Raw genomic sequence first — 19,774 nt, 5'->3', positions numbered from 1 at the left:
ATATGATCATCTCGATAGATGCAGAAAAAGCATTCGACAAAGTACAGCATCCCTTTATGTTCAAAACTCTAGAAAAATTAGGGATAACTGGAACATACCTCAACATTGTAAAAGCAATCTACGATAAGCCACAGGCCAGCATCATTCTGAATGGAGAAAAATTGAAGGCATTCCCTCTAAGATCTGGTACAAGACAGGGATGCCCTCTCTCACCACTTCTGTTCAACATAGTCCTCGAAACACTGGCCAGAGCAATTAGACAGACAAAAGAAATTAAAGGCATAAAAATAGGAAAAGAAGAACTTAAATTATCACTATTTGCAGATGATATGATCCTATACCTAGCAGACCCAAAAGGGTCTACAAAGAAGCTATTAGAGCTAATAAATGAATTCAGCAAAGTGGCAGGATATAAGATCAACACGCATAAATCAAAGGCATTCCTGTATATCAGTGACAAATCCTCTGAAACGGAAATGAGGACAACTACTCCATTCACAATATCCCCCCAAAAAATAAAATACTTGGGAATCAACCTAACAAAAGAGGTGAAAGATTTATATAATGAAAATTATAGAACTCTAAAGAAAGATATAGAAGAAGACCTTAGAAGATGGAAAAATATACCCTGCTCATGGATAGGTAGAACTAACATCATCAAAATGGCGATATTACCAAAAGTCCTCTATAAGTTCAATGCAATGCCAATCAAAATCCCAATGGAACTTCTTGTAGAAATAGATAAAAGAATCATGAAATTCATATGGAATAATAAAAGACCCAGAATAGCAAAAACAATGCTAAGCAGGAAGAGTGAATCAGGCGGTATAGCGATACCAGACTTCAAACTATACTACAGAGCAATAGTAACAAAAACAGCATGGTACTGGTACCAAAACAGGCGGGTGGACCAATGGTACAGAATAGAGGACACAGAAACCAATCCACAAAACTACAACTATCTTATATTTGATAAAGGGGCTAAAAGCATGCAATGGAGGAAGGATAGCATCTTCAACAAATGGTGCTGGGAAAACTGGAAATCCACTTGCATCAAAATGAATCTGAACCCCTATCTCTCGCCATGCACAAAAGTTAACTCACAATGGATTAAGGAGCTTGATATTAAATCAGAGACATGGCATCTGATAGAAGAAAAAGTTGGTTATGATCTACATACTGTGGGATCGGGCCCCCAATTCCTCAATAGGACACCCATAGCGCAAGAGTTAATAACTAGAATCAACAAATGGGACTTACTCAAACTAAAAAGTTTCTTCTCAGCAAAAGAAACAATAAGAGAGATAAACAGGGAGCCTACATCCTGGGAACAAATCTTTAATCCACACACTTCAGATAGAGCCCTAATAACCAGAATATACAAAGAACTCAAAAAATTAGACAATAAGATAACAAATAACCCAATCAATAAATGGGCCAAGGACCTGAACAGACAGTTCTCAGAGGAGGACATACAATCAATCAATAAGTACATGAAAAAATGCTCACCATCGCTAGCAGTTAGAGAAATGCAAATCAAAACTACCCTAAGATACCACCTCACTCCAGTAAGATTGGCAGCCATTAGGAAGTCAAACAACAATAAGTGCTGGAGAGGATGCGGGGAAAAGGGCACTCTTGTTCATTGCTGGTGGGACTGCAAATTGGTGCAGCCAATTTGGAAAGCAGTATGGAGATTTCTTGGAAAGCTGGGAATGGAACCACCATTTGACCCAGCTATTCCCCTTCTCGGTCTATTCCCTAAAGACCTAATAAGAGCATGTTACAGAGACACTGCTACAACGATGTTCATAGCAGCACAATTCACTATAGCAAGATTATGGAATCAGCCTAGATGCCCTTCAATAGATGAATGGATAAAAAAAATGTGGCATTTATACACAATGGAGTATTACTCTGCATTAAGGAACGACAAAATCATAGAATTTGGAGGGAAATGGATGGCATTAGAGCAGATTATGCTAAGTGAAGCTAGTCAATCGTTAAAAAACAAATACCAAATGACCCCTTTGATATAAGGGGAGTAAACAAGGACAGGGTAAGGACGAAGAGCTTGAGAAGAAGATTTACATTAAACAGGGATGAGAAAAGGGGAGGGGAGGGGAGGGGAGGGGAGGGGGGATAGTAGAGAATAGGACAGACAGCAGAATACATCAGACACTAGAAAGGCAATATGTCAATCAATGGAAGGGTAACTGATGTGAAACAGCAATCTGTATACGGGGTAAAGTTGGGAGTTCATAACCCACTTGAATCAAACTGTGAAAGATGATGTATTAAGAACTGTGTAATGTTTTGAACGACCAACAATAAAAAAAAAAAAAAAAAAAAAATAAAATTAAGTCTCAAAGGAAAAAAAAAAAAAAAAAAAAAAAATCGCACCTGGGTTGACATAACTGCAAACAAGCAGGTACAGAAGCTGAATTGGGCAGTTAGCAAGACAATGCTATGGGGACATTGGTGTTTCCCATGGGACTTTTCAGGATAGCATAGCAGCAAGTAAGCAGAAGGGGTCAAAATGACCCCAGTTCAGTACAAGTTAGAGAATGGTTACTAATATCTAGACAATCAATCTCTGACAAGGTACATTGCCCAAGAAAAATGGAAATCAAAGAGAACAATTTTACATTGTGTAAGAATTGCTATTTTCTGTTGCCCAGTATGTTATGCTAGGTAACTATTAATGGGTACAGAGGTGGGGCTTTCCTGTGGGAGAAGCGTTTCTTACGTAATATGAAGTTTCAGGGTAAAATGGATTCTGTTTGGTCATTGTCCATATAGCCTGGCCCATAACAGTTGAGTGTGTTTATGCACTTTGATATGTCATACATAGATGGGATATAATTTCTCATTTTTGAGTGTACATATTGTAGAATTATATTGTTCATGCAGTCTCATATATACATAAAGAAATAATGTCTGTTTCATTCTACGATCCTTCCTATCCCCAGATGCCCTGCCCTCCCCTCCCTTCACCTCTCTCCATCTATCTAACGCTATTCTTCTCTACTGCCTCCCACCTTATTGTGAATTAGCATCCTCATATTAGAGAAAACATTCAGCCTTTGGTTTTGGGGGATTGGCTTATTTTGTTTAGCATGATATTCTCCAACTCTATCCATTTACTGGCAAATGCCATAATTTCATTCTTCTTTAGAGCTGAGTCATGGTCCATTGGAAAAAAAAATATATATATATATATCACATTTTCTTTATCCATTCTTCTATTGAAGGACACCTAGGTTGGTTCCATAGTTTGCCTATTGTGAATTGAGCTGCTATAAACATTATAATTAAGTATATAAATTGCTTCCTATTGTGCCTAACACATAAGTGCTATTATTGTTATAATTTTATCCAAACTTTTATTAAAATTTTTATTTTCCTATAGAACTGAGGTCCTTGAGAAAATACTCTGTATATTCAATCCTGCGCACATAAACTGACTAACTTATAGGTGTTCTTTGTTATTGTTGTTTTGTTATGCCATTGTCTTTTTAGTTCAGTTGATTTGTTTTTAGAATTTTTTTTACTAAGCAAAGAAAATAAGAGGCCAATGTACCAACTCATAGACTGCAAATTTTCTGTTCATAAGTATAAATAATGGTAATTATTCTTCAATTTTATGTGAACAAAATAAAGGCAACAGGACCACAGTAGAATACTAATGATCAGCATTTAATTAAAATACTGAAAATGTGACTTAGAAGTGCCCAAGAAAGTGGATTAAACCCCAGAAGAGATATATACATTTTAGCAATAGTGGGATTGGAATTTAGATGAATGCAGCAGGCACTCCTCTCCCTCAACAGGTAAGTAAGAGTTGGGATTGTTTTGCCACCCTGCTCTTATCTATGGTTTTAAAGAACATCAAGCTCAGTGATAGAGCACTCGCCCAACATTGGTGATGCCCCGAATTTAATCCCAAGAACTGCAAACAAATAAAAACAAGATATTAAGTGCATGGAACTGGATTTATCATAATATTGGTTCACAAAGCACAGTAAGCATTCATCTAAATAGAGATCTCTTGTATGTTATTGACCTTATTCTAACTATGTGTCAGAGATTTACTTAACAAGTCCACAAATATCTGAGATAAGAATTCATCACATAACACAAGAATAATTGCATTACAAGTGTTCTATACGATCCTCTCTATTTAAAGTAATCAAAAGAAGAGAATCTAATGATACTCCCTCAAGACTTGCGGAGGTTCCTGTGTGTCACTCAAGGAATGGCCACACATCCTGTTATATTAGAGATGAGATCTTGGTGGCTTTGTGGAAAGTGAAATGAACACTACTGGATAAATCTGTCTTCTTGCTCTCGGGGTGCTGTTCTCCCTAGGGGGTAAGCCTCACCTACTTCTTTGGCACCTGCTTTGTGTCTTCTCTGCTCCTCCACATCCACTCTCCACCTATCTCCGCCCTCCCCACTCCTTAAGGGTCAGACCCATGGGCTGAATTAATAGTTCCTTGTTGTCTGGGTGATCTTAGGGATCAGCCAAGGGAAGCACCAGTAGAGGGCTAGGAAGAGGGAGAGGAGTGAGTCCAGGGTTCCCTCCCTGACAAGTGGCCTTGAGTTGATTGCATCTTCCCCAGTAGCCAAGATACAGTGGCATCCACCCCATGGCCAGAAGCTTCATGTCCAGGATCCAAGAGGTAGAGATAGGAAAGCCCACTCTCTTCTATACCAGTTAACCAACTTGAGGAATCTGTATATTTTTCCACTGGCCCCTGAACCCACAGGCTTGAAATCCCAGATCCCAAGGAGATGCACAAGCCCACTAAGCTACTCTGAGCACCCAAAGCATCAGCATTGTCTCTAACTTGTCAGATTCTATCAGTAGGAAAGAGGAGAAAAGGCATGGTTTATTTATTAAAAGAAGTCTCTGTTTTTAAAAAAGAAGAAAAATTAGTGGCCAAGCAGAGCCCATCCCAGGCTTTTAGGTGTTCTCTAAGTGCTAAATAATATGCAGAGATAGTTTCATCATGACGCATATGAATTCTTTTAAAAAGTAAATTTTAAAATAATATTTTAAGAGATAAATGTGGATGTTAATTCACAATGGGGGAGAGCTAGGTAAGAATAGAGTTACTTTAGATTAGGTAGAGGGGAGTGAAGGGAGTCCAGGGGGTATGGAGGTAGGAAGGATAGTAGAATGAATTAGACTTTATCACCCTATGTACATAGATAACTGTATGACCAGTGTGATTCTACATAATGTGCAATCAAAAGAATGAGAAATTTTACTTCATTATATATGATGTATCAAAGTGCATTCTACTGTCATGTATAGCTAATTAAAACAAATAAAAAAAATTTTAAAAATTAAAAAAAATAAATGTTTGCTGTTAGACAGTTTAGAGACTACAAAAATGAAAGAAAAAATAATCATGAGTTCATCAGGTCAGCATCTAGAGATGTCCACTCCCAAGTCTCTGCCAGTTTCTGTACCCCAGGTTGCCTCTAGGGAGCCCATTCACAGGACTACAAAAAGAGCGCTCAAGACAAGAATCAAACATGGTTTTCCAAGGGCGTCTAGCAATTTCTAGAATGATGACTTTCATAAGAAGATTCCTAAGTAATAAATATCACTTTTCCCACATGACTAATTTGTGTGGGGAGTTTTCTGATGAAAAATAAAAGGCAATTACAAGACCTTTGTTTACGGATCAGTCTGCAGTGGCTCAATAGCCTATGCATCACCACACAGCCCAAAATGAGGTAGCCCAAATGAGCCCTGAGCTTCTCTGTGAGAGGCCTAAAACCTGACCACTTTGTCCTCCATATTTATGGGAAGATCAGTATAAAGGCTACTGGAGAAAATAAGACTCAGAATCATTCTTACCTCAACCCTTTTATAAGCAAAAATATAGGGTTTTTTCCTGTTTATATATTTAAGACCATATTTCAAGAAAGTGTTTTATAAACACATTCAAACAATCATGATCTGACCTAGATGTAACCACAATTTATGGAGATTTACAACCATGAGATGCCTTTTAATTTGAGCTCTGTCATTGCAGTGGCAAACTGCAATCTGGAAGCAGAAAGTGACTTAACAAGCACAACCTCCACCCTTGACAGAGCAAATAGGACTTGTAATTTCTGCTGTGCTTAAAGCCTGGCTCAGAGTAGTCCATTAAAAATGATTGTCAGTAATAGTCCATTGTGCATACATACCACAGTTTCTTTATCCATTTATCTATTGAAGGGCATCTAGGTTGCCTCCACAGTTTAGCTATTGTGAATTGAGGTACTATAAACTTTGATGTGGCTTTGTCCCTGTAGTATGCTGATTTTAAGTCCTCTGGGTATAGGCCGAGGAGTGGGATAGCTGGGTCAAATGGTGGTTCCATTCCAAGTTTTCTAAGGAATCTCTATACTGCTTTCCAGATTGGTTGCACCAATTTGCAGTCCCACCAGCAATGTATGAATGTGCCTTTTCCCCTACATCCTCGTCAACACTTGTTGTTGTTTGTATTCTTAATAACTACCATTCTGACTGGTGTGAAAGTATTAAAAGAGAATAAACTTATGGCATTTGCAGGTAAATGAATGGAGTTGGAGAATATCATGATAACAAAGTAAGCCAATCCCCCAAAACCAAAGGCCCAATGTTCTCTCTGATAAGTGGATGCTGATCCATAATTGTGTGGCGGGGGGGAGGATAGGAAAAATGGAGGAATTTTGATTGGGTAAAGGGTAGGGAGGAGTGACAAGGGGGTATGGGAGCAGGAAAGATGGTGGAATGAGATGGACATCATTGCCCTAGGTACATATATGACTGCACACATGGTGTGATGCTACATCGTGTACAACCAGATAAATGAAAAGTTGTGCTGCGATTATGTACAATGAATCAAGATGCATTCTGCTGTCATATATACTTAATTAAAATAAGTTAATTAATTAATAGTAAAAAATAAATAAAAACAAAAAAAAGTAAAGCATTTCACTAAGTATCTCTGATGTTAGCGGTTGGTTGTTTGGCTTACTTGGGAGTAGAGGTGGCAATAAAGTTTTCCTTAATATCCTTTTGCCCTGTTTGAATTTCATGCTAAGCACATATACTGCCAGTTTATTTTTTTTAAATACAAACATTTAAAAGAATTATTGTCAGATTAATGGAATCAGGCCAAAAATTGAACTACACCACAAACCCCAATTCAGAGTAGATCTTGGGCTTGGACTCTATTAGTAGGAGGGTTTCCAAGTTTGTGCAGAATCAAACATCACCCATTGCAAGGCATTCATGAGATGTACATGTCATTGCAGTCTTCCCTGGGTATGGTTAGATCCTGCAGTGTGTCTTATACTCTACCCTCTAGGAAAAATGAAAACTATCTAATATCTTTTTTTTTCTAATTGAGGGGGATACATGGATCTGAGAAAACACTGTAATGCAAATTGACTAGGACAGAAGAAGTTTTGAAAAATTATTATAACCTCTTGGCATAAAAGAATAGTGAGTGGGGAGGTTGTCCCAGATGAATAAACATGGGAGACCTAGAAAAATACTTGGAGAAAGAAAATGTCTGAAAAAGATGAGGCTGAGCATTGGTTCATTCTCGTGTAAAGTCTCTCGGTCCAGAAAATGCAGAATTTAGCAACTACATGTAAAATCACCACTGAACAATTAACTAGGAGACTGTGCAAAGCATGCCAGTGGTGACTATGGTTCCCCAATTTATAATAATGAATGAAGAATCAAAGATCATTTATTGATTGAGATGGCTCTAATTGTCTACTACTGTGCAATTCCCAGAAGGCACAATAGTAGGTAGCTGAGTCTTCTTTCTCTACATTGTGAATGGTGAGGGTAGACGTAGATGTCTCAAGTATCTTGTCCACCTCAAATTTGCCCACTGTAATGCCTGGTTCCAGGTTGACAGTGTTATCATCTGAAATGAACAGTAGGTGCCTCAGGGGATGGCCAGGTCGTTCCTGATACCAGTATATGGGCATGTCATTAATAGTTACTCCGAACACCACACACTCCAGGCGCACTGTTTTGGAGAGGGTTTTAGTAATGGAAGGATGAGGTTGCTCCAGGTGACGTGCACCAAACACACACACTGAAAAGAAAGAAGTTGCAGTAAATAGAACAAACTCTTGGGATTTTATAAAAATACAACATTAGAGATCATCAGTCAAAAGTAATTAAACAAAACTTACAAACTCCAAGGATGGCTAGAGCTACTGCTGGCTTCGGTGACAGCATGACTGAGGACTGTGCTCTTCTTTGGGGCAGCCAGTTTTCACTGAGAAGAGGCTCAGACTCTTGTGGTTTAGTGGCTTGGCTGAGTCAAGGAGCCGAACTTCCCACTGAGCAGGTGAAATGGTCCTCCCCATGCAGCTCTCCTGCCTCTTCCTGAAGGAGGTCCCCAACACCTATTAGCACTTCCACTCTGTGAAGATAGGAATACAAGGTCCACACCTTATGTCAGATCATGGAGCACAGATGGCAATTCTGAATGGTGAGATGACCCACTTACACAGTTGATATTCATGCAGCTCCCACTGTGGGCAAGGGATGGGGTTTAGGAAAAGAGACGCAGTGGTATCACCCCTGACCACAGAGAGCTGCCTAACAGAGAGATGGCATGAGTCACAGCCACGGGCAGTGGTGTGTTCTCTTTGTCTTTCTTTTTTTTTTTTTTTTTTTTTTGGTGGTGGGAGGGGATTGAACTCAGGGGCACTCAACCACTGAGCCACATCTGCAGCCCTATTTTGTATTTTATTCAGAGACAGGGTCTCACTGAGTGCTTAGCACCTCGCTTTTGCTGAGGCTGGCTTTGAACTCTCAATCCTCCTGTCTCAGCCTTCTGAGCCACTAGGATTACAGGCGTGCACCATCGTGCCCAGCTTTTTCTTTCTTTTAATGGACTCAGTATCTTTCACAAAGTAGATCTTCAATAACCCCACCTGTCAGGCCATGGTGGCAGGTGGTCAGGCTGTGCTGTGTATCATTTGGCCCACAAAGAGTGTCTTCACTCAGCTGGAGACTCTGGTTCATCAGTCCACTGACCCCTGTTCAGCTACACCCAGTATAGGGTCACCTCACTCCACAGATCTTCATATTCCATTCCTGGTGGCTGACTTCTGTTGAAGTGTGAAGGTTATGTCCTCTCCCAGCTATTGAGCTATACATCTCTACTAAACCCTAGCTTTCCCTCTAGGAAGCCATATTCCCTCTTTATGGATTACTGAGCTTGCTTTCTCTGTGTCTCTTCCCAACCCAACATATTTTGTGAGTGCTGGAGTATTTATACAAAACGCTTAAAGGTGGTGGTTGTGTAGATTTCTGTTCTTACTTTATCTACTCTGCCTGAGTGATCACTCCCCATTGGTAGCTTTAATTATCCTAGAGGGGAGGAGAGAAGGGATGATGGGGACATTACTCCTCCATCGCCAGCCCACTCTTGTTTCCTGGGCTCCATGTGCACATCTCCAGCTCAGGCAGCTACAGGTTGGTTTACACAGGACCTCAAAGTGAAAGTTAAGAAAGATAGTGTGAACTCTTCCTCTAATGAAAAACATTTCCCTAAATTAGGGAACATGGTTGCCCAAGCCAGGGACCTGAGCACCAGCCTGAATTCTCTCCTCTAACTAATTTTTCACACTTCAATTGCTGTGGATTCTTCTACTCAAACATTTCCTGGCTCACCCTGCCTCCAACCCCTCTTTGCCTTGCCACCAACAGGGTCCCTTCGTCCCAATTTATCCATCACCTGGGGACTGAACTGACCTAGTCACTTCCTTGCTTAGGATTCTCCATCTTGCTCTACTCTGCTTCTGAGGATCAAGTCAGAGCTGTTAGGACCTGAGGTCCCTAAGAAGTAACCACCTGTTCCCTTCCCTTCAGTCTTCAGCCACTCTCTTCCCAGAATCACATGATCCAAATGTATAGATTGATTGGCAGTTTTCTTCTCTGGACCACTGTATATCCCACACTTCTTGCTGAACTCCTATTCATGTTTGTGCTCAGTTTAGCACTGATTCCTCCAGAAAGCTTTTCACCCAGGAGGAAGTCAGGAGTGGATGTGCCTCCAATTGCTTTCTGGTGGCGCCACCTAGTGTCTCCCTCTCTCATAGCCATTCCTGCCTAAATCTTGGCCTGCTTATTCATTGTTCTCTCTCCTAGACTCACCAGGCAACCACTAGCAGGGGAGTGAGACCATATCTTGTATTTCTTGTATTCCCAGGTGTTTGTAGAATAGGAGAAAGAATGAAATAATGAGTAGAAGAGTGAACACTGAAGTATTTCTCCTCTTGCTGATGTCAGTGAAAGATCACCAGTTAAAGTATAATTTATAAAGAAGAGTTACCAAATACTTACAGCCTTTAAAGTACTTTGTAGTCACTATCATATTGAAATCCAAGATTTTAATGTAATTCCATGGGGCCTGATGGGAATCAAATACAGAAAAGGCTCAAGGTTTAATACCTTGTCCCTGACAGATTTGAGATTGGTTCGATCTGGCTATAAATCCTGTGCCATTTGAATTCCTCCCTCTCCTTTTTCTCATTTTCTACTGAGAATAAAATAAGGACTCACTTTATTAGATATTTTTGAAGCATAAATAAGTTAGCCCAGGTGGAGTGTTTGCAACAGTGCCTAATACACAGTGAGCCCTCAGAAACTGTTTCCTGGCAGACTCTGCCACGCTGCCTTCAATGAACATGCCCAGGTGAGCATCAGAAGCACACCAGTCCTGCTCCTGTCACACTGACTCCCTCCTGTAGAGACAGGCCAGCAGCAAGGCTCCAAGAAGCAAGTGACAGTGAGAGTGAAAGAATTGGGGACCCCTTCTTAGAAATAAAATTTTGAAACGTTGCCATGATTATCCTAATGGTGAGAATCTTGTTCAGTAAGTCAGTAAGTGAGGAGTTTGTCCCTCCTAATGTCCAGGTCCCCCATCACTGACAGTTCTCAGGATTCATTCCTGTCTGGATCCAGGTTCTGGGAGAGGTGCAGGGCCCCTCCTCCTGTGCCCATTCATTTTCATCATCACAGAGGAGAACAAGAAATGAAGAGAAAAAGCTGAGAACACAAGGAAAGTAGGACTCGACCCCTCTTTACCCATCCCCTCTCCCACCTGGACTTGGGGGTTCACTACAGGGGACTAATATGTGGCCTTTGCAGAAGCCAGGCATATTTTTAATTATAAATCTCCAGCCGCAAAAATCTGAAGTTGAGAGAGAAACTATGAATCAAGGAATCTGAGGAATCAGTTTCTTTCAGAATCATTTGTACTCTCCAACCATTAACGTTTTTTATGTTATTGATTTAATGAGGAAGTCATATATACATGTTGACTCTTCCATTGAAAAGGCATTTATATTCAGCTTAGAATTTAAAGAGCCTTTTGCTATTTTTATTCCACACATAGAGCAGCACAGGGATTTTCTATTTGGTGCTGGATCATTGGAACACAGGTTTTCTTCCTCTTATTCATTTATTTTTCTTTTATGGAAGTTGGCTGTTTTATAGGAAGATAGTGGGCATAGTAATATCTTATTGAAATGACTTGGATTTAATGCAGAAGTAATATTTACATTTAGTCAAACTCCTGTATATTTCAAATGAGTAAATAAAAATCAGAGAAGCTGGGGTGCTTCCACATCCCACATATGAGTGATGTTCAAGGACAGGGAGCAATGAAAGGGTCCAAGGTGTCTTCCAGGGTTTACCTCATCCCCCACATGATGATTATCTTCTAACATCAGTTCTGGTGCAAGCCCTGGGTGAGGGTGCTGAACATGGGCAATGTTGTTTTCCAAACTTCCATTTATTGACTCTACTGCCACATAAGATCAGTCAGTGGGGACAAAATGTGGAAGCTAGAAATCAAAGTAGGTGTCTACTCTCAGCTTTGGATCATTGAGTGGCAAATCTACCTAGAGTCCCTCACCCTTGAAATATTTTGCAAATATTTTTATTTGTGCCTTCTTCAGGGGAGATGGGCAGATTTTGAAATTATCAGTTTCTAATAATTGGTCTCTATCTCATAGAAATTGATGGGAATTAGTAAGGTCTGCCACAAAAGTAAAATTGTTATGGGGTTTATTGAAAAAGTAAAAGGAAACAGGTAAAGTTAGGTATAGGGCAATTGTCAATGAATCCAAGATATCCTAAATATAATCATTTTAACATTCAAGAAGCTAACAAGTTATTGATGTGTAATTTCACTTTCCTCCAGTACTTCATCAATGTACAGTGTGTATTTTAGAACTAGTGTCCAACCCAACTTGAATTATTGCAGTACCTACTTTCAAATACTCAATAACTGCATCAAGCCAGGGACACCTGGATTGATCAGCACTTTAGCCCGAGACCATCACCGGCTTCATGAATGAAGGTTGGAAACGTGAGAAATCTCTAGGGAGTTTTGAATTAAAGAGACAAGACTTTAATGACCTTTAAACCAGCTCCAGGATGGCTCCTCCTAGCTCCAGCCTCCAGCCACCTATTATTGTAGCATGGTTTACTGAAGAGGAGAGAGAGAGAGAGAGAGAGAGAGAGAGAGAGAGAGAGAGAGAGAGAGAGAGAGAGAGAGAGAGAACATGTCAAGGAGTAGATTTTTATTGGGGAACAAAAAATTCTGGGGAAAATTCCATCCAGTGAAGATTAAGGAGGGGCAGCATCCCAAGGTCAGGGGCAACAATTGGATTTTCGGGGTAGTGGCCAGACACGCCTCCACACGGACAAGCCATCGGACCTAAGAAGGGTGGGGAAAGCTCTGGACACATAATATTCCTAAGTGCCTCTCACCCAGCCACGGAGGAAACTCAAATCACATGTGAGGATGCCTCCCACACAGCACAGCAGAAATGCTGAACGAAGAACCTTTGAAAGGCCCCTTTTGACTGGATTGCTTCTCAAGTCTGCATCAGGCTAAGAGCTCACTTCTCTTTAGTCATATCACTTTACCTGAATTGAAAGAACAAAGAGGGACATCTCAGAAAACCCAAGAGGTAGAGGAACAGAGGTCAAATTTTGTTTTTACTTGCATGAGACAGGGAAACCCAAGGGACCAAGAGTCAGTGAACATGGCCAGGCAGGATCAGGGAGTAAGAGACCTTTTTGTGCAGGATCTTGCTTACCACACAGGGCTATGCTGGTCCCAGGCTGCACAATAGTAGGTGCCCTCGTCACTCTTCCCCAGGTTCAGCACCAAAAGGGAACAGCTATTGCCATTGTTCAAGCCTGTGATTTTATCTGCTTTCAGAACTGAATCCCAATGCACATCCTTCCTGGACACGCCCATCCTGAGAAGGCTCTGGGGGGCCTGGTCCTCCTGCTGACCCTCATGTGGACCAAGCACTGCAGAAAGACCCAGCTTCCCTTGTGTCCCAGGACCTGGGCTGGCTGCTCCAGTTGGATGAGTGAATGACCAGCTGCAAGGGAGAGAGCAGTGAGGGATGGGCAGCCCAAGTCAGGCAGTCTCTGGAGACTTCACCCTGAAAAAGGTGGGAGACTTACCTGGAAGAGCCCACAGGAGGGTGAGGTAGCCCAGCATGGCTCTATGTTGTGACTAGGGTGACAGTGGCTAGAGAGAATGCTTGTTTCAAACTGTTGCCAAGAGCCACAGCTTGGTGGTGGTGGTGGTGGTGGTGGGGAGCAGGGTAGAGCAGGAAACAATAGCTCAGGCCCTAATTGGTAATTGGTGAAAGAAATGGGGAAGAGGGGAAGGGCCCAGAGGACAGACAGAAAAGTAATCACAAGGTGAAGGGAGGGAGGCTGAGTGGTTGGATTTCTGAGAAACACTTAGAGAACGTTGGCAGAATAATGAAAGCAACAAAACGGTGATTGCTGGGGACACCTGCATTCTAGCACCTTATGCATTGATTTATGGCCATTGTTTATTAAATCCTGAAAATAACCCAGTGTTGCCCAAATTATTGGCTTCAAATTAGAAGTGTGGAAAGTGAGGCTGTTATTTTTAGGAACTTGTCAAAAGCTGGACAACTTCAGGGAATGAGGATGGAACACGAAGACAGGTCAGGCTGCAGACCAAGTAGGCACTTTACCCTCCTAGAACCATGAGTGTGCTGCTTACTTTGGAGGAAGAGACAAACACTGAAAGGCAAATTCTGCCGAATACACATGCTTCCCTTCAGTGTTGTCACTGGAGCTTGTCACCCAGAGGTCCTGTGGAAGAATTTCAGTCCCTTAAAGAGCACAACAGCTCTGTTATCTGAAGCAAGTTGTTTCTCTTCCTTTTCTTCCTCCATGGGGAAGGACATCATGGGTTGCCAGAGGACTGACTAAAAGGGATTATGTGAGCAATGCATTTGCCAAGTTTCAGATGCATAGAAAATACTCAAGGATGTGAGGATGGAGTTCAGTAGATGTTCTCCGTTCCCTGGAGACTTGGTGTGAAATAGAAATGATGGTTTTAGAGGGGTGTGTGTGTGTGTGTGTGTGTGTGTGTGTGTGAGAGAGAGAGAGAGAGAGAGAGAGAGAGAGAGAGAGAGAGAAGGAAAAAGCCTACATTGGATCAAGGACCAGAACCTAGAAGCAGGACCAGGTCACTCCAGGACCATGAGATTCTTAGATGTTGGGAAGAACATCAAAGGGGTCACACATCTGCAGTGAAGCTTGGAGAAATAGACCTGGCTTTGACTCCAAGGGAAATGGAAGTCTATTTTCAGTTATTCTAATTGCACCTAAGGACCTTCTAAGTAATCAGGCAGATGGCCATGAGGGAAGGCAGTGGGCATGGCAGGAAAGGGGGCTTGGCCCTAAGGGAAGTTATGGGTCTTTGGGGTTCCACCACCAGATCCAGCTCCTGAGCTTCTCTTTTGTGGTAGAGCCAGGCTTGCTCGGTGCAACCAAAGTTTCCAGAGTCCCCAGAACCAGGCTTCAGGTTGTACGGAGTTGGTGACCTGCTGGTCAAACATAAAGGTAATAGAAAATTTTGAAGAATGATATTTTGGCACCCTCATGTACACTCTCTCTCGACATCTAGAACTGCTATGGTTAAGAGTTAGGACTTGACAGCTATGCCATCTCCACATGAAAAACAGTTAGAAAGAGTCACAGTGGAGACCATGAGCAAAGTGGTAGTGGGAAAATGGCCAAATCCCTTGATTTCTACTTTTATTTTTTTCCAGCTTTTCAACAATAAGATGACATTACTGGGGGGTTGTTTTTGTAACCACTATTTTATGAAAATAAATTTTATTTTGTGTTGTCAGCACTCAAAATTTTGTCTCTCAGTGGTTATTGTGACCGTTTTAATCAGCTGCTGCTAATTAAACTTTGAAAATCATTTGTAATTGACAAAAATAAATTTTAATAAAATCACTCATAAATCTGCAGCCACTTACATTTTCGGTAACATTTGTTTTCTTTTGGTGCACTTTTATTCCTAGTACAGTGCATCTGTGATCCTCTTCCAATGGACCAACAGGTTATAGTCATCTAAATTACAAGTTGAAACAAATAGTATGGAGAAATTCTTGGGGCAGGACACAGTCAAAAGGAGACAGAGGTGGCACTAGAAATTTGGCTCAGTTGGCAGAGTGCTTGCCTGGTACACACAAAGCCATGAGTTTGATTGTCATTCTGTGGGGGGGGGGAATAGGAGAGAAATAAGTCAAAAGTGTGCTCTTTCAGCCCTCAGTAGGGATTTGGAATTTCAAATCTAAATTTTCCTGGTCTTTGGGAAAAGAGGAATAAGAGGTTGTGTGAGAGAACAGTATAACAGTATACCCTGCCATCTAGTGTCCTCCGACAGCTTCCTCCAGAGGAAAACACTCTGGTGGACCAGTCAGCCAGCCTGGGGTGGCCAATTAGAGGGTAGTGAGAGTGAGTCCAGACTCATCAGATTCTGAATGAAGATCCACCTGCTGATGCTGTGGGTGGCACATTGTGACCTGAGTCCTGAATCTCCTGCCTGCTGTATCTGACCCAGGATGTCAGGCTTCTGGCCATTCTAGGATCTGAGAACCAACATAATTTGACTTCATCTTTCAGCCTGATAGAATAAATTGGATGTGCATGTGATGACAATTACTAATGAAATGGTCAAGTCTGGGAAACCCCAGAGGAAAGCCACTGATATATACAGATGAGTAGAACATAAAGATAAAATTTTATTTTAATTTCAGTTGATATTTTTATAGCACTTTGTTGAATAAAAATGTTTCTAAAAGAACAATTTGTGTCATATTGAAATTATAAAGTTCCTTCTCAGCTTTATTGAGGTATAAAACAAATAAAAACTGTGCACATTCAATGTATGAAATGAGACATTTTGATGTATGTATGCATGGTGAAATGAGAGCCTTCCTGGGTGGTGCTGGAGGATTGATAGCGCAATGTTATTTGAATGGCATTGATTTATTGCAGGAATAATAATCAGAACTTATCAATCATTTGGTTTAATCCTTTCATTTGTCAGATGAGAGAACAAAAATCCAGAGAAGTTGAGTGCATCCACACCTCATGCTGGGTGATGCTCAAGGAGAAGTAGAAAGTGAAGTGCCCATTGGCTCTAGGGTTCATCCCTGCCACAATATAACACTTAACATCGTTCCTGTGCCAGCCCTCCAATAGATTTAGGTGCTAAGTATTGACAATGCTGTTTCCCATCAATTGCTCACTCTACTGCCACATGAGATTAATCCCTGGGGCAAGAACTGAAAAGCTGGACACCAGAGTAATCTTCTCAATTTAGCTTTTCGATCATTGTGTGGAAAAATCTCCAGAATCTTTCACCTTTGAAATCTTTTGCCAAATAATTTGTTCATTCTTCAGTGGAGATAGTCAGATTCCTAAACTTCCCATCTCTAATGATATTGTCTTTTTATAAACAATTGTAAATAACTCATGTGAGCCACAAATTCAATGTTTTCTAGTTGCTACATTAAAAATTAAAAAGAAATGGGAAAATTAATATTATTGCTGTTTAGTACAAGATAGCCACAATGTAACTCTTTAAGAAGTCAACTCATACAAGTTTATCAATGAATTATTTCACTTTTTTCCCATGAGATCTTCAAAGGTTTTAGACCTGCAGCTCATCTCAACATGGACTCTTGCAGCACTTAACTTTCAAGTGCTCGATCACCACATGGGCCCAGTGGCATCTGTACAGATCAACACTACTCATCCTCCAAATATTTCAGAAATGCTGGACAGGAGACTCTTCTAGTGGATTGCTCATGGAGTCTGTGCCAGCCTGAACACTCACCTCTCTTTAGCCTTATACTCTTATCTATGGTGGGAGCACTGAGGGACATCTGGGAAAGAACAGGAGATGGAAACACAGGGAATGGAGTTTTTCTCTCATGCAACAGCAAATCCAAAGGACCAAGAGTCAATGAACATGTAGATAGGATCAGGTCATCCTGTGCCAGTTCTGGGGAATTCAGAAATGGAGAAGACACCTAAGGGACACATTTCAATGGAGTCCTGTAGATCTCACTGGTCTCTACCCTTTGTCATTTGGAAGTGTCAGGGTACTAAATTCTTGTCAATCCTTGTGAACTGATGGTAAGATTTTATGAGAGTGAAACCTGAGTTGGCTTCATTGACTCTAAACCAATCTGAATGTTACAAACAACTCTTCCCAAGCTCTTCCCCAGGGGAAACCAGGGAAAACAGGTGGGGTGGCCTACCTCTATTTTACCTCTCTTACTTTATTCTATGTGCCTGAGGAGATTGGATTCTCCTACTTATTCTTCCCACCTTAAGGGATTTTTCTGAGGTTAATTTTCATTATTTGTCCATCTACAAGGATCACTATACTCTCAATAATCCTCTCCTCCCCCACAGATTTAATGGTTTTCAAGAGGCTCCTGGATATTTGTTTTAAACAAAACTTACTTTTTAGGAAATTTGTAGAAAATGTGTTTAAAAGGTAAAGTTCAAAACATTGGTATATTATTTTCTAAATGCCGTACATGAAATTTATGTGTGATGCTTTGTGTTTTAGATGCCATCATCTTAGGGATGTAGTTGTATTCCTTTGAAAGTGAAAAATAAAATGCCAGTTGGCATCCTTATCAATTAATAGTTTGCAAGTGGTTTAAAATAATACAAGTGGATAAGATAATATAATAGATAAAAGTACTGGAAAGAAACAAAAATATATCATATCATCTTAAAATGATAATTAGAAAATCTGAGACTCTATCAAAAACATTAGAGATAATGGTAACATAATGGTAATTTACATAAGCACTAATAACTTTCTTATATATTAAAAATAGACATTTAGAAAATGTAAAGGCCAAATACTTCATTTACCACAACAAAGCAATAATAAACCATAAACAATATTAGAAGAATATATATAGCATCTTCATGGACTTAACTATAAAAATCTACTGAAGGGTAAAAAGAATATGTATGTTTGTGTGTTTGTATGTGTTGCGTGTATAAAAATAAAATACAGATGCTGCACACACATAAATTGTTCATGAATTATATAGAGGACATTGATGACTTTTGTTTTGATTTTTTAAGCAGTTTTTAAACCACAATTTTTAAACCAGTATCTTCCTTCTCTGGGAAACTCTTCAGCCCTCACCCTCTATGGTTCTGATGAAGATCCCTGTCTACCAGAGGGGCACTCCACCAGTTGGAGCCCATAATAGTCCCTTGGCCTCCTGGTCACCCTAATGATCCCAGGGTCCATCAAACATCCAAGTCTGATGATTACAGTACAATTTGTCCTCAGGGGGACTAAGGGAAGTCCTCTCAATTGGCCTGGGTGAGCCATCATCTGTATGTTGGGTCTCTAGACATGACTGTAGGCACTTTTCTTGACACATAGAGCAGCCTTAGAGAATGAGGATGTCACACGGGCAAACGCTGAGATAGGAGAGAAAGAAACAGGGAAGGAAGTGGTATGATACTTTCAACTGCCAGGATTTTTTCAAGCGCCAGGCTTTTTAAATATTTATGATGAAAATTTTGAGAGAAAAATTTATGACATTTTTACACTGGGTATACCATGTACTCATTAATATAAGTAAACTAAAGTCTTATACATTTGCAGGAGTAAATAAAGCATTTGGCAGAGAAAAATTTTAAAGGTTATACATATGTAAATCTTATTTTGCAAAATTTTAAAGTATGATGCATACTGTACAATTATTTTTGGATACATATATTTGCAGCATATATGAGATTCATGACACCAAATTCAGGTTTAATAGTTACCCCTGGGGAAAGATAGGGAAGGAACAGTGTTTTAGTCAGCTTTTTCACTGCTGTGACTAAAAGGATCTGACCAGACAATTTAGGAGAGGAAAAGCTTATTTCAGGGCTCATGGTTTCTGAGGTCTCAATCCATAGACAGTAGACTGCATTCCACAGGGCTCTCAGGGAGGCAGGAGTTCATGGTGGAAGAGGGAAGCAGCTCACATGATGATTGGAAAGCAGAGAAAGAAAAATTCCACTCTCCATATACAAATATATACCCAAAGCCACACCCCAATTCCCACCTCCTCCAACCACACCCTACCACTTCAATTACCATTCAATTAATCCCTATCAGGTGATTACTTCACTGATTGGATTAAGACTCTTACAACTCAATCATTTCTTCTCTGAACCTTCTTGTATTGTCTCACAGCTGAGCTTTTGGAGGACGACATTTCATATCCAAACCATAACAAATGGACTGACAGCATATACCCCAGGCATTCAATTACTTATATAATATTTTATTCCCTGAAATGAAAACATCTGAGGCAAATGTGGCAAAATGTTAAGAGTAAGCAA

The sequence above is a fragment of the Ictidomys tridecemlineatus genome, chromosome 2, assembly GCF_052094955.1.
Source record: "Ictidomys tridecemlineatus isolate mIctTri1 chromosome 2, mIctTri1.hap1, whole genome shotgun sequence".
In the NCBI taxonomy this organism is placed as follows: Eukaryota; Metazoa; Chordata; class Mammalia; order Rodentia; family Sciuridae; genus Ictidomys; species Ictidomys tridecemlineatus.
This window is presented reverse-complemented; position numbering follows the sequence as displayed.